Raw genomic sequence first — 14,435 nt, forward strand, 5'->3', positions numbered from 1 at the left:
ACTTAGTGTCGGGAAACAACATAAATGTGTCATTTTACAGTTCTGTAGGTTTGAAATGTCACTGCTTAAAATCCAGGGGTCGGCAGGGCTGCGTGCCTCTCCAGAGAGCCCAAGGGAGAGTCCTCCGTGCCTTTCCCGGCTTGTAGAAGTCTCCCCCTTCCCAGGCTCGCCGCCCTTCCTCATCTTCACAGCTGTGGGCTCCAGCTTCACGTGGCTCACTCCAGCTTCCTCTTCTGTCTCCTCCCACTTTAGATCTCACTGGACTAGTGACACAGCTTCCGGGGTTCAGAAGCGGGCATCACACCAGCTGCACAGGTCCACAGCAAAATGAGAACAATGACAGGGGGCTGACTTTCCCATGAAGCTAATTCATTTTTAAAATTATAATTCTGAATGCATGAAATGTCTTTCTGAGAAAAAAAAAGAAAGAGAAAAATTGGCAAACTGAAATTTTCCTGGTTTATAAAGTTCCAACTTCTGGGAAAAAATGCTTTGGTCCCATGGACAACCCTTTCCTTCCCACCCTGGTCCGAGCATCACCCACACAGTAGCCAGAGGCTGGCCACCTCAGGGGCAGCTGACGGAGGGGAGTCCTGAAAATCTGCAGCCTGGCTGGGAGTCATGCAGAGGTGAGGGCGCCTGTGAGTGGTGCTTTTCAGCCCCCTGGTCACACCCTGTGGGGCTGAGGAGTGGAAGGGCTAGCCTATGAGCAACCACAGGCTAGCTGCTGGGGGCAAGCTGCCCTACCATGTGTCACTGTCCTTAGCTGACAAGGGGGCAAGGAGACATTCATTAACACATGCTTGTCCTAGGCCAATGCAGTTCCATGGATCAGAAGGTTGTGTGGTCTTTGGCAGATCACTCAACTTCTCCCAAGTCATTTCCCCCACTGTCAGTAGAACAAAAAATGTCATGACACCATCCTCAGGCCCCTAGGAGGCTCGCCAAACACCTATAAGAGAACTTGTGCTCCACATGCATGTGCTCTATTTTAAATAAACAAACACCAGCTTTCACCTTACCTTGTGGAGAATGTTCACATTTTTTGAGGGTTTAAAATCACAGTAATCTTTTTTTTTTTTAAGTGAGAAGGAAGATAGACAGACTTCTGCATGCGTCCCCACTGGGATCCACCTAGCAACCCCTGTCTGGAGCCGATGCTCAAATCAACCGAGCTATCCTCAGCGCCAGGGGCTGATGTCAAACTAATCAAGCCATTGGTTGCAAGAGGGGAAGAGAGGAGAAGAGGGAGAGGGAGGAGGAGAGAAGCAGATGGTCTCTTCTGTGTGCCCTGACTGGGGATCCAACCTGGGATGTCTGCATGCCGGGTCGGTGCTCTACTCACTGAGCAAACCTCCCAGGGCCAAATCACTATAATCTTTAACACAACCTGTTTCTTGGGTTTTGCCTGTTGTCATTCTATCTATCATCTATCTATCTATCTATCTATCTATCTATCTATCTATCTATCTATCTATCTATCATCTATCTATCTATCTATCTATCATCTATCTATCATCTATCTATCTATATCTATGGGGAGGCAGGGAGGCAGAGAGGCCAAGAAACAGACTCTCGCATGTGCCCTGACCAGGATCCTGACTCAGGAAACCCCCTGTTCTGCCCATCTGAGGCCATTGCTCTGTTGCTTGGCTACTGAGCTATGTCAGTACCTGAGGTGAGACCATAGAGCCATCCTAAGTGCCTGGGGCCAACTTGCTCAAACCATTCGAGCCATGGCTACAGGAGGAGAATAGAGAGAGAGAGAGAGAGAGAGAGAGAGAGAGAGAGAGAGAGAGAGAGGGAGGGAGGGAGAGGTTGTGGGGTGAAGCAGATGGTTGCTTTCTCTACGTGCTCTGATTGGGAATCAAGTCCGGGACTTCCATACACAGGGCGGACACACTATTGCTGAGCCAGTTGGCCAGGGGCTGTTTCATTGTTTTTAGAGAAACAAGTTAAACAAAAAGCAACTTTAAAATAGTCTCTAAGTCTGCATTTCTGTTTCAAGATGATGATAGAAAATTCACTCAAGAGATGAGAGGGGAAACCAGCCTTTGACAAGCAAATTAATTTAGTTTAAAAATTGTGTGTTTACAATACTTTAAAAAATGTCTAGTGCTCTATTAGTTTCATAGATACCTAGCTACTGGTGAGACCTTTTCAAATATCAGTAAATGACTTAAAAGATAGAAGGAAAAAAGAAGAGAGAGATTAAACTTTGGTTTTGGTTTAAAAATTATATGAACTTTTCTATAGATAGTAAAATCAATATATGGATATATAAAGAAACATATAAAGAAGACTATAACAATCAGTCTTATTCCCACTAACCAGAAATAAACACTGGTAATTTTGTGGCATCCACTTCTGTTGTTTCATTTTTAACCAGCAAGAATTAAACAATTTTCCGCCCTGGCTGGTTGGCTCAGCGGTAGAGCGTCGGCCTGGCGTGCAGGAGTCCCAGGTTCGATTCCCGGCCAGGGCACACAGGAGAAGCGCCCATCTGCTTCTCTACCCCTCCCCCTCTCCTTCCTCTCTGTCTCTCTCTTCCCCTCCCGCAGCCGAGGCTCCATTAGAGCAAAGATGGCCCGGGCACCAAGGACGGCTCTGTGGCCTCTGCCTCAGGTGCTAGAATGGCTCTGGATGCAACAGAGCAACCCCCCAGAGGGGCAGAGCATCGCCCCCTGGTGGGCATGCCAGGTGGATCCTGGTCGAGCGCATGCGGGAGTCTGTCTAAATGCCTCCTCGTTTCCAGCTTTGGAAAAATGAAAATAAAATAAAATAAAAAAATAAAAGAATTAAACAATTTTCATACCATAATGATATCCCACAGAATCCTACCAATGTAGACAACTGACTTTAGTTGAACATAAGACATTTTGATTTATTTTTATTTTTATTTTTTAGATGAGAGGAGGTGAGACAATGAGGCAGACTCCACCTGGGAATCCCGCCTGGGGCCGATGCTCAAACACTGAGCCATTTTCACTTCCCCGGGGGGCCACTCAAACCAATGGAACCACTGGCTGTGGGAAGGGAAGAGGGAGAGAAAGGGGAGTGGGACGGGGTGAGAAGCAGATGGTCACTTCTCTTGTGTGCCCTGACGAGGAATTAAACCTGGGATGTCCATACGTTAGGCCAATGCTCTTTCCATTGAGCCACTGGCCAGTGATTCCATCAGATTCCATCTGATTCAATGGACTCAGATTCCATTTTGATTTTTTAAAATCATTTTACCCTCCAATATTTTTGGATGCTCAATGATATCTGATTTGACTCCACTAGGATTTCCCATTTTATTTCTATCCTAGAAATTTCTGGAATTTCTTAGTGCTTTCTACAGCACTGGTGGAAGAACACAGCTCTTAGCACCGCACTGAGTTTCATCCCTGGGCACAGATGCTAGGGAGCCCAAGGACAGTGAAGGTAAGCAGACAGGGGGCACGTGAGTCCTGTTCCACATTCTGGGCCTTATATATTATTTCATGACCAGCATAGTAGCATGGTGCCCGGGGTTCAGCCCTGTCCACCTTTCTTCTTCCGGCTCACCTTCCTGATCTGCTGGGCTTGGAACACTAAAGAGTTTTGTGTTTTTTACCAAACCCTTTTGCACTTGGGTTTTTACACATGAGTTCAAGTGTGTGACAGGCTTGGGAGATGAGAGTAAAGTAGGGGAGGTCAGCCTCTGTTATTTCCGGCCAGCTCGTGGATGTCAGGATGCTTAGGGGCCTCCCGTTTAGCCAGGATAGGTGGTACTAAACAGGTGTGATTTCTGGAGCCAGTAGCAGTGTGGCTCCTTCTCAGTCACAGAAGAGGGAACAGCTTCTTGGTGGCTTTGGGAATCATCTCCGTAAGCTCGACTTATAGATGGTGTTTCAACCCTCCCACTGAGCCTATCAGTGAACTGGGCTTCACACCAGCTAGAGTGGATCCTGGTCCTTGTAACTGAGCCCTTGCTGACCCTGCTATCCTCTTGCACATATTTAGAGCATCTGCTATGCAACCACACTGTATTTGGCAAGAAGACATCTGCCGTAGAAGTACCGTAAGAGCTCACATCACGCCACACTAAAAGTTGATTAACTTCCTTCCCAACAGCCAGGTGAGCTAAGTACTATTATCAAGTCTATGATACTGAAGAAGAAACTGAATCATGGATGGGTTAAGTAACTTGCCTGCAGTCACTCATAAGGAAAGAGGAAAAGCCAAGTTTTATCCCTTCACCCTCCAACTCCTGGGCCAAGAGTTTACATCCCCGCCCTGTGCCACCTTATCCATCATGCCTACAGTCTAGGCAGAGCCTGATAGTTAGTCTGATGTCATTTCTTTTGAACGGAATGAAATCAAACACCATAAAATATAGGCATGCCTTAGAGATATTGCAGGTTCGGTTCCAGACCACTGCAATAAACTGAATATTGCAATAAAGCAAGTCCTGTGGCTTTTTGGTTTTCAAATATATATTAAAGTTAGGTTTACATTATACTATTGCCTATTAAGTGTGCAACAGCATGATGTCTACAAAGTAACACACATACCTTAATTAAAATTATTTCATTGATAAACAATGCTAGCCATCATCTGGGCGTTCAGCGAGTCATAATCTTTTAGCTGGTGGAGGTGCTGCCTCGATGTGGCTGGCTGCAGACTGATCAGGCTGGCAGCTGAAGGTGAGGTGTCTGCAGCAATTTCTTCAAGGGAAGCAACAATGGACTTGGCTGCACCAATTGACTTTTCCTTCCACTTGAACACTTAGAGGCCATTATAAGGTTGTAGTTGGCCTAATTTCAATAGTGTTGTGTCTCAGGAAATAGGGAGGCCCAAGGAGAGGAAGAGAGATGGGGAAACCACCTGTCACTGGAGCAGTCAGAACACACAACATTTATAGATTAAGTTCACCATCTTATATGGGCACGGTTCCTAGCACCTTAAAAACAATTACAGTAGTAACATCAAAGATTACTGATCACAGATCACCATAGCAAATATAATAATGATGAAAACATTTGAAATAGTGTGAGAATTACCAAAATGTGACACAGAAACACAAAGTGAGCAAATGCTGTAGGGAAAAGAGCATGGATAGACTTACTTTGATGCAAGGTGGCCAGAAATCTTCAATGGCGATGGCACACAATAAAGTGAATGGCAGTCGCACGAGGCATGTCTGTGCACAGTTATGAACTGCATTGTTTTGACTCTTTGATTTTGTTCATATTTATTTGAGGGTTTATAAATGAGACATGAGAGATTTTTAAACTTGAAGTCCAACTGGGAACCATAAAGAACTCATGTTTTCCTATGTGGAGGACTCAGATCCCCCCCCCCCACCCCCGCCACACACCATCTTCCTGCAGAATGATACTCCACAGGAAGCCTGTTTAGCTCTTAGAAACTGATTTCTTATGCCCTGCATTTGCAGTTGGGAATATTAACCAAATAGTTATTCCTGCAAAAGACATTTTCAGTTTATTCCTGAAGAGGCCTGGGAGTGTGAACCACACACCCTGCATAGTTCTTACTTTCTTTGTAGGGAAGCTTAGCAAGAAAATTACGTTTCTCTTCACTCCTCCACAGAGGTAATTTATCACTATTTAAAGAGTTGTATGTTTCTGTGGTTACTTCAGAATTAACCACAGACACTCAGACTTCTGCAAAATTCTAGTTATGATCTGCACGGAATGCAATGCCACACACCAATGTCTCCCACAGTGCAAAATCCCAGCCCTGTTAATTACACAATCATCAGAGCCTGTGCATACCCAGAGCCTTACCATTGACAGTATCAGTAGCTTGAGTTCATGGTTTCAATGTACATGTCTAAGGTCTTCCTGCCAGTCCTGTCCTACTCCATCCAACACAGAAAGAGGCAGTGCTAACACGATGGAATTTTAAAAAGCCAAAACCACACAAAAGAACGCAGGCCTAGGTATAGCGCTCATCTGCTAAGTATGAGACCTGTTCTCCGAATGAGGGCTCCACACACAAGGTTAGTCCCGAAAGCCGATACCACCTTAGCTGGGGAGGGGCCGGTGGCGCCATTCAAAATTCTCGCCAGCGGTTACCTCAGACAATGTAAATACAAAACTGGTGCTTGTGTTTATTTAAAGTTATTGGCATTGGGCCCATTCCTGAGAGACAGAGATTATCTTGTTTACAGCAGCACCCAGATGATGGACAAGACTCTGTATAATATAAATAGAACTATGGGGGGGGGCACCCGTTAGCATAAACAACTTCCCTCAAGCAAAACAAACCCTGCCAAGACTCAAGCTGGAATTCATTTGTTATCCAGCTCTGAGTTGACATGTTTCAACATAAAACAACTGCGAATGCGGAGGGGGAGGGATGACGTTCAAGGGCACTGAGAGCCTGTCGTTGGACTGCTAACGGTTTTTACAAAAGGTACTTCTGGCTTTGTTATGTTGCGAAGTTCATTTCTCTGCAAATGCTTGTCACTCATGTCACTTCACAGGACGGTGTGGCTGTGGACTGTGCATTCAGGAAGGGGCCAAGGGACCACCTGAAGGTTTGCCCTTGCCCCGGCCCGTTGAAGGCATTTGTCCTGGTGGAGAAATCCAGGCTTGGGAATCTTGTGAGATGCACAGTATAGAAGCAGATAGTAGGATTTCAGGGTAAAGGTACAGAGTTCTAGTGTAGGCCAAGCTGGGTGATGACCATTGTCCTCTGGCAGGGTCCAGACTTGCCTGGGAGTCGGCAGGCCCCAGGAGAACTCCTGTACGCAAATGAAGGGAGCAGCGAGCAGACCAGCTCCTCCGGAGAGCGTGCCTCTGGGTCCGGCCTGTGACTCAGGAGCTAAGGCCCTCAGCGGAACCTGGTGAGCCCTGGAAGCGGGCGGTGACAGGAAAAGAAAGGGGAGCAGCGGGGAGGTCACAGGGGAGCTACCCCAGGGAAAAGAAACACTGTATTTGTATGTGTAGGGGGGTGTGGGGGACAGGACAAGAGGGCGACGAGGCTCCTGCCACAGATGTCTGGAGTCCCCTTGCTCTGGCACACAGCACAGGTGACACCAGAACGGGCAGGACAACTGGGCTGGGAGCCTTGCTTTCTCTGGAACTCATGTCTCTCTCAAGGGTCTTCCCCCTTGTGTCTGACTGCGTGGGGAGTCAGTGTCCCTGGTACTCTGCAGACGGGAGGGTTCGGCACTGGGAGTAACTCCGTGTGCTGGCCCGCCTGTGGCCTGCCCTCCGGGTCCCCGGCTGTCCCCTTCTTGCAGCCTTCCGGGGCAGTGGCGTTCTGAGCACTCTTCTTGGCTGTTTACAGGCTGTTATGCCACCCAGAAAAGTCACCTTTACCCCGTCATCTACTGGCCTGAACCACTCCCCCATGTATGATGAGGCCTTTGACCTATGAAGGTAGGTTTTTCTCCCCAACCTAAGCCGCACATCTGTCCTCTCTGGCTTCACTGTCAGCAAGTCTGAACACCACTGACCCTCACTTTCGCTTTACCTCGTCCACCCAAACATGGTCCCTGCAAACAGGAAGTCGCACTCCAACCCCTGTCTGTCTGTCTGGCCCACTCACCCTCACTGTCACTCGTGCGCACCCTGATTTCGGAGAACTCCGGGTCTGGACTTTTCCATTTCCCTCTCATCCGTGCGGCACCTCTGGTCCTGCTTCACTCTCCTTCTCTCGCGCCTCCATTCCCTCCACCCTCCTGCCCCTTGGACCTCTGCCAGGCCCCACTGGCCAACCTTGACTCTGGGTCAGTGCCACAGTCCTTCCCCACCCTCGCCCTTCGGTAGTATACAGTTATCTGCTGCTAATAACAAGTGACCATGAGGTTCAACAGCTTAAAACAACAAACGCTATTATCTCATACGGATTCTGCGGCTTAGCTGGTGGCTGTGGGTCAGGGTCTCTCATGAGGTTGCTGTGAAGATGTCGGCCAGGGCTGCGGTCACATGAAAGCCTGACTGGGGGCAGAAGATCTGCTTCCCAGATGGCTCGCAGTGGCTGTTGACAGGAGGCTTCAGTTCCTTGCAACAAGGGCCCCTCCACAGGTATTCTTGAGCATCTTGTCACATGGCAGCTCACTTCCGCCAGAACAGAACATGTGATCCAAGAGGAAGCCTCAAGGTCTTTTGTGGCCTAGAATCTGAAGTCACCTGCTGACACTTTTGCTACATTCTATCCCTTAGATGTGAGTCACTGAGTCTAGCCCACACTCAAAAGTAGGGAAATTAGACCACTGTTTGAAGAGAGAAGTGTCAAGTGACCTCTGGACGTATTTTAAAAGCTTGACAGTGGCCTTCATCCTTCCCCTCCCATGACAGCAATCACTCTTCTATCCTGCCCCCTGGGCTGCAGCCAGAGACAACCTGTGAAGCTTTAGCCCTGGTGAATCTTGTCATTCACCTTCTCCGCTTCCATATTGGTGCAGCTGAGCCTAGCTGGAAACCCATCCCACATGGGGGCCATGCTGACGTGCTGTCTCCAGCTGAGCCGGGCTCTTTCTGCTCCTAGTGTGCCCTCTCCAAGACCCCCGGTGACTCTTACTACTGTATCGTGGTGGCACATCCAACATCCATCTCTCTCCTCAGACCCCTGCCTCCCTGCCTTTCTCTCCCTCTCAGGGGGCAGTTTGCTTCTGACTCCACTGATGACACCTGCTTCCTCTCCTCTTTCACAAATGAGTCTGTATCGCAAACGACTGTCCCTCACATCTTAGGGGGTTTCTCTTCTTTTATTCAAGAATAACCATTCTTTTTTTTTTTTTTTTTGTATTTTTTTCTGAAGTTGGAAACGGGGAGGCAGTCAGACAGACTCCCACATGCGCCCGACTGGGATCCACCCGGCATGCCCACCAGGGGGTGATGCTCTGCCCATCTGGGGCGTTGCTCTGTTGCGACCAGAGCCATTCTAGCACCTGAGGCAGAAGCCACAGAGCCATCCTCAGCGCCCGGGCCAACTTTGCTCCAATGGAGCCTTGGCTGCAGGAGGGGAAGAGAGAGACAGAGAGGAAGGAGAGGGGGAGGGGTGGAGAAGCGGATGGGCGCTTCTCCTGTGTGCCCTGGCCGGGAATCGTACCTGGGACTCCTGCACGCCAGGCTGACGCTCCACCACTGAGCCAACTGGCCAGGGCCCAGCCCATTTTTTTTTAAGACAAAACAAAATTACAATCCATTCTTGGCCCAATCTCTCTGTCCCCCCACCCCCAGCAGACATGTCTATTGCCCTTCAAAGACTGTCCTGTATCTCCTCCACTTCCCCGTTGAACTTCTAGAAAGCGTGGTCTGCGCTCTTGGTCGCTTTTTTCACCCTTCCTACCACCACCCACCTCTCAACCTACAGCAACCTCCACCTCCAAGGCCTCCATGACACTGTCAGGGGCCACCACACCAACAACCACACAGGCACTGGACTCTCCTGTCTTAGGGGCCTCTGCATAACCCTAACTCTCTGGTGACCCCTCCTTTACTTCTAGATAGACCTCCCTACCCCATTCTCCTCCGGTCCCTCACTCCTCTCTGGCTCTTCTTTTTAGGATGCTCTTGGTCTCTTTGAGGGGTCACGCTAAGCCCGTGTCATCTTTGCCCTGGCATTCCCCAGCTGCACTTGGAGTCCAGTCCTTGCTGGAGCTCAGAGTCTATAATCAAGCTGCTCTCTGCACTGCTCCCTCCTGGCTGTCACACACGAACCCTAACCTCAACATGCCCCAGAGGAGACTGATCACATTTCCTTCCAAACTTGGCATCCCTGTCTACTCAGTCTCTTAAGCTGGAACCTGGGAAGACTTCCCTCTTTCTCCCCATATAACTAATCAGTTAAGTAGTCTTGGAAAAGAAAACAACAACAAGAATGGCTGAGACCATACTCCAGGGGTTCACCCCTGCCTCTGCCACCTCTTGGCCTGTGGACACTGGGCAAGGCCACTGCCCTGCCTCTGTTTTCTCTTGTATAAACTGGGCATAATTAACAGCATCTACTTCATAGCAGTGTTGTGCTGAGTAAATGATAAATACATGTTGTGCCAGAGAGTGGGAGCTCAGTGAAGGTTGGCCCTCACTACCTGGTCCCCTTCACCTCCAGGGACAGACATTACCCAGGCAATGCTACTCTAAGTCTGGTCCACAGGCTGGGACCAGGTTAGGAAATATTTGATACTGGTCTGCAATGACATAAGTGAAGTGAGAGTAAGCATTTAAAAGCATTTAAAACTGATACAGCAATCTTACAGGATTATTTTATACCTGTTGAACCTAATAATATAAAATTGGGGTTTCACCTCCATTAGAATAGTTACTATTAAAAGACCAGAAAACAGTAAGTATGGTTGAAAATGTGGAGACATTGGAATCTTTATACACTATTGATGGGAATACAAAATGGGTTAACCACTGTGGAACAGTACTGTGGTTCCTCAAAAAATTAACAATAAAATTACTAGGCCCTGGCCAGGTAGCTCAGTTGGTTAGAGCATTGTCACAATACACCAAGGTTGTGGGTTGGATTTCCAGTCAGGGCATGTACAGGAATCAGCCAATGAGTGCATGAACTAATGGAACAACCAGTTGATGTTTCTCTCTCTCTCTCTTTCTTTCTCACTCCCTCTCTCTAAAAAATAAATTAATATACAATATACCAATTTTACTTTTGGGTATATACCCAAAAGAATTGAAAAAAAAAAAGATTTGGAAATATATTTGTATATCCACATTCATAGCACTGTTGTTCCTCATAGCAAAAGATGGGAGCACCCCAAGTGCCCATGGACGGATCTAACGATAAACAAAGAATGAACATTCCTACACATACTACAACATGGATTAATCCTGAGGACAGGAAACTAAGCGAAACGAGCCAGTCACAAAGGGGCAAATACTATATGATTCCACTTTTATGAAGTACCTAGAATAGTCAAATTCACAGAGACAGGAAGTAGCATGGGGCAGGAGCTGGCAGGAAGAGGAAGTGGGAGCTGCTGGTTCATGATGCGTAGGTAGGCTCAGCGTGCGAGATGAAAGAGTTCTGGAGATTGGTTGTACCACAGAGTGAATGTACTTAACCCTGCTGACTGTACACTGAAAAATGGCTGGGACGGTTCATTTTATGTTATGTGTATTTTACCTGAATTAAAAATTTTGATTAAAGAATTAGGTCTTGTAGTTTATATGTCTTTTTCAATTTTATTTTTTTCTAGTAATCCATTCTATCTGTCCAGGAAGGACCAGACACAAAGCAAAGCAAGTCCCTTGCTGCACAGCACAGGTGCCCCCAGAGCACTGCGGGCTCCCTGCACTCCTCAGCGTGCTCCTCCTGCACTCCTGCCCTCCCGGCCCACTTTGCACCTGCTGGCCACTGTGATCTTTCCAAACAGCAAGCCTGACTTTGTGCCTGTCCTGTGCAGTTTTTCAGTTGTTCTTTGCTTGCTTCCAGAAAAACTCCAAGTCCTCCGCTGGGGACACTGGGTCCCCCGGGCTCCTGCTGGGGCCTCTGTTCCGCACCACTGTACCTCACCCAGTGGATGGTCCTCTGCATCCCTCTCCAGGGCACTGGCTTGGCTTGCAATGCCTTTTCTTGTGTCACATCCACCTCATTCTTGCTTGTCTGTGACAGGCCACCTTTTCCAGGGCGCCTCGTCTGAGGGTCTATGTTTCGTTTTTTCCACACTGGGTGATTAGCCAGGGGAACATGAGCCTCCTTCTCTTAGAGGCAAACTTTAAAAGTAAGTTTTCGGCAAATGGTCTACTCCTCAAATGATTCCTGGAAGGTGTTCCTGCCACTTGCATGAATGTTTTCCTTCTCCAGATTCATTAGCAAATCAGAGCAATCCAGAGGTCCTTCCAAGCCAAGGGGGATGAGAGCCAGACAGCTGGGTTCTGTTACATAACAGGGCCCAAGGGCATAAACCCTCTGAGGACCCACAGCCAGGATGCCCACCTCTGTCCCCAACCTGTGCAAACTCAATGAGCTCTCAGCGCAGGAGGATAGAGGCTTTGGGCCTGGTTTCTAATGTGCTTCCCACCAAGCAGAGAGCAGGCCCAGCGGAGCTTGGCATCACCACCCTGTGCAGGTTGGCTGCTCCCCAAGGCTGGTCTCTCCGTGGCCTTGATCTCTCTGCTCCATCTTGCAGGGCAAACCCTCGTGTATCCTGTTCGAGATCCTGTTCTGGGCCCCTGGATTCAAACTGTGTGCCCACACCACCAAATAAGTTTTTATAATTGGCCCACATTGTAACTAAAGACAGAAAGGGGCATCGCTTATTTTATTTCATGATAGCCACAAGTAGGGGCAATGTTATCCTAAGGCTGACCCTCCTTCCTGGATAATAGTTCTCAGCCTCCTGTTGTATCTGTGTGTGTGCACATGTGTGCACACGTGTGTGTATAAAAACGGCAAAAAATCTTTATTCATAGACCCAACATAGGAATTAGGAATTATTTATGGTTTCCTGCAATCCTCCCAGGTATAATATGTCAGATTCAAACTGGAAACTATGTCTGGGACGAAATCCTACTTGAAACAGTTCCTTGTGGTTCATATATTAATGACTGATGACTGGTGGGTTTACACAAACAAAATGAATATTACAATTTTGTGGATTGGCAAATAAATTACCTTTTCATAGGATTTAGGCACTTTCCATGAAGCTTTGGTTTATTCAAACAAGTGCTTATGCATACAAGTTACTGAATTGCCAACCTGCAACCCTTGAGGCCTGGTTCTTAGATTAAACAGGAGGCCGACTTCCTGCTTAAATGGGAAAATATGAAATGCATGATAAATAGAAAGATTCCTCGTTGACATTCTCAAGCCAGCTGGGAATCTTGAGAATGTGAGGTTCTTCCTCCATACAAGAGAACAGCACGGCCTCACAGGCCCTCAAATGCCTGGTAGGGACCGTGCAGGACAATGGCATGTTGGAGTTGGCCAGCCTCGTATCTCGGCCACACAAAACTCTCTGTGGCTGTGCCAGCCCCTGCGCTCGGTGAGATCTCTGCTGATGTTAAGTTGCTCCAAGGTAGGAATGTAGGAGCGGTCTTTACTTTGGGGTTTTCATAGCTCTGGAGCATGACTTTACTGACAGATAAAGACTCCCATAGGATAACTATCAAAGCTGATGGGCTGCATTTGTATAAATACCCAAACAAACTCGCCAGGGTGCTATATACGGTGAGAGACAAACTTGGACTCTGAGGCAAAGATAAACAAGCCAGTTATGGCGACATTCACAGGAAATGGTTCTCTCAAGAAGCTGTCGCTGACACAAACCCTGTGAGGAGAGAGGAGGCTGGGAGACCTGTGCTTGATAGTTTGGTTTCTGTCTGTCTCTCGCTTTCTTCTTTCCTCTCTTTAAAATCAATCAATAAATTTTTTAAAAAAGTTTTTTTTAAAAAAGGAGGCTGAGTGAGGTGCTAAATGTAGCTTCCACTTTAGCCAAGCAGGTCTTGCTTGGCCCACTTCCTGTTGCCCCGAGTGAAATGGGGCTGTTTCCTGAGGTTCTGGTGGAAGACATGGGAGAGACCTTTCAGCAGGGTCCCCCCTCTTTCTTTGATGAAGGGAGGATTGTGGGGCACTGGCCTCAGGGTGTGCGTGGGGAGTTCCTAGTGCAGGACACGCAGGCCTGGCCTGGGGGCTGTGAGGAAGGGGGTGGAAGCCGCCACCACCCTCCCTGTGCCCGGCACCCTGCTGCTCAGCGGCAGGTCTCCAGAGGGCCCGAGCCTGCTCAATGGCGTGTCACTAAGGAGGAGCGGGCCTGTGATTTAATTTTTCTACCCTTATTTGATGCCAATATCATCCAAAGTAAGTTGGAGCTAATTTTTTTCAGAAAGGTGGGAATGTCTGTATGCTGTTCCTGTGGGCAGAGGACAGCCAGCCTGACTGGGCCTGGGGCAGAGCTGTGGGGTGAGGGTAGGGGTCAGGTTCGCAGCGACCAGGGAAGGCTTGTGTTACCTCCGAGCTGAGCTAGGCAGGGGGTCCCCAGGGATGGGGAGTGAAAAGTGCTCAGGGATCTGTACACTTAACTTTTATTTGCAAATAGTTATGTAAACATATATTCAAGCTGGTTGCTGCCCTGGAGGGTTCTGGCGTGTAGTCAGCACATCCCCTGGGTCCCAGTGCTGGGCGCCCCCACTTTATAGCATTTGGAAGTCAATTTGATTGGAGCAGGCCGTAGACCTTGCTGATGCTGGAAACTTATTTTCTCTTGGATTCGAGCCCTCTTGTGCTTGCTGAAGAAGGCAGAGGAGGGAGTGTTCTGGCTGAGCATGGGCAGGAGGTACAGTACATCACTTCTGTAGTTCGGGTGCCTCCAGGCACCCAGCACAGACCTCAACGTACAGGCTTTGGCTCAGGTGTCATGTCCTCAGGGAGACCTTCCCTTGATTAGTCTTCTTAAAAAGGGACCAACCAAGAAAGAAATACAGTACCCCCTGAAAAAACAGGTAAAACAAGATAAAATGACCCATGTT

General features: G+C 48.1%; 1 long non-coding RNA gene across 1 annotated transcript; it reads left to right on the forward strand.

Annotated features, from left to right (window-relative positions):
* The first annotated feature begins 6,698 nt into the window (after positions 1 to 6,698).
* Positions 6,699 to 10,498, forward strand: LOC136322890 (uncharacterized). Its single transcript, XR_010728873.1, has 3 exons — positions 6,699 to 6,838; positions 7,285 to 7,376; positions 9,509 to 10,498. It is a non-coding gene; the product is annotated as an uncharacterized lncRNA (long non-coding RNA).
* Positions 10,499 to 14,435: the final 3,937 nt, after the last annotated feature.

The sequence above is a fragment of the Saccopteryx bilineata genome, chromosome 2, assembly GCF_036850765.1.
Source record: "Saccopteryx bilineata isolate mSacBil1 chromosome 2, mSacBil1_pri_phased_curated, whole genome shotgun sequence".
NCBI lineage: Eukaryota > Metazoa > Chordata > Mammalia > Chiroptera > Emballonuridae > Saccopteryx > Saccopteryx bilineata.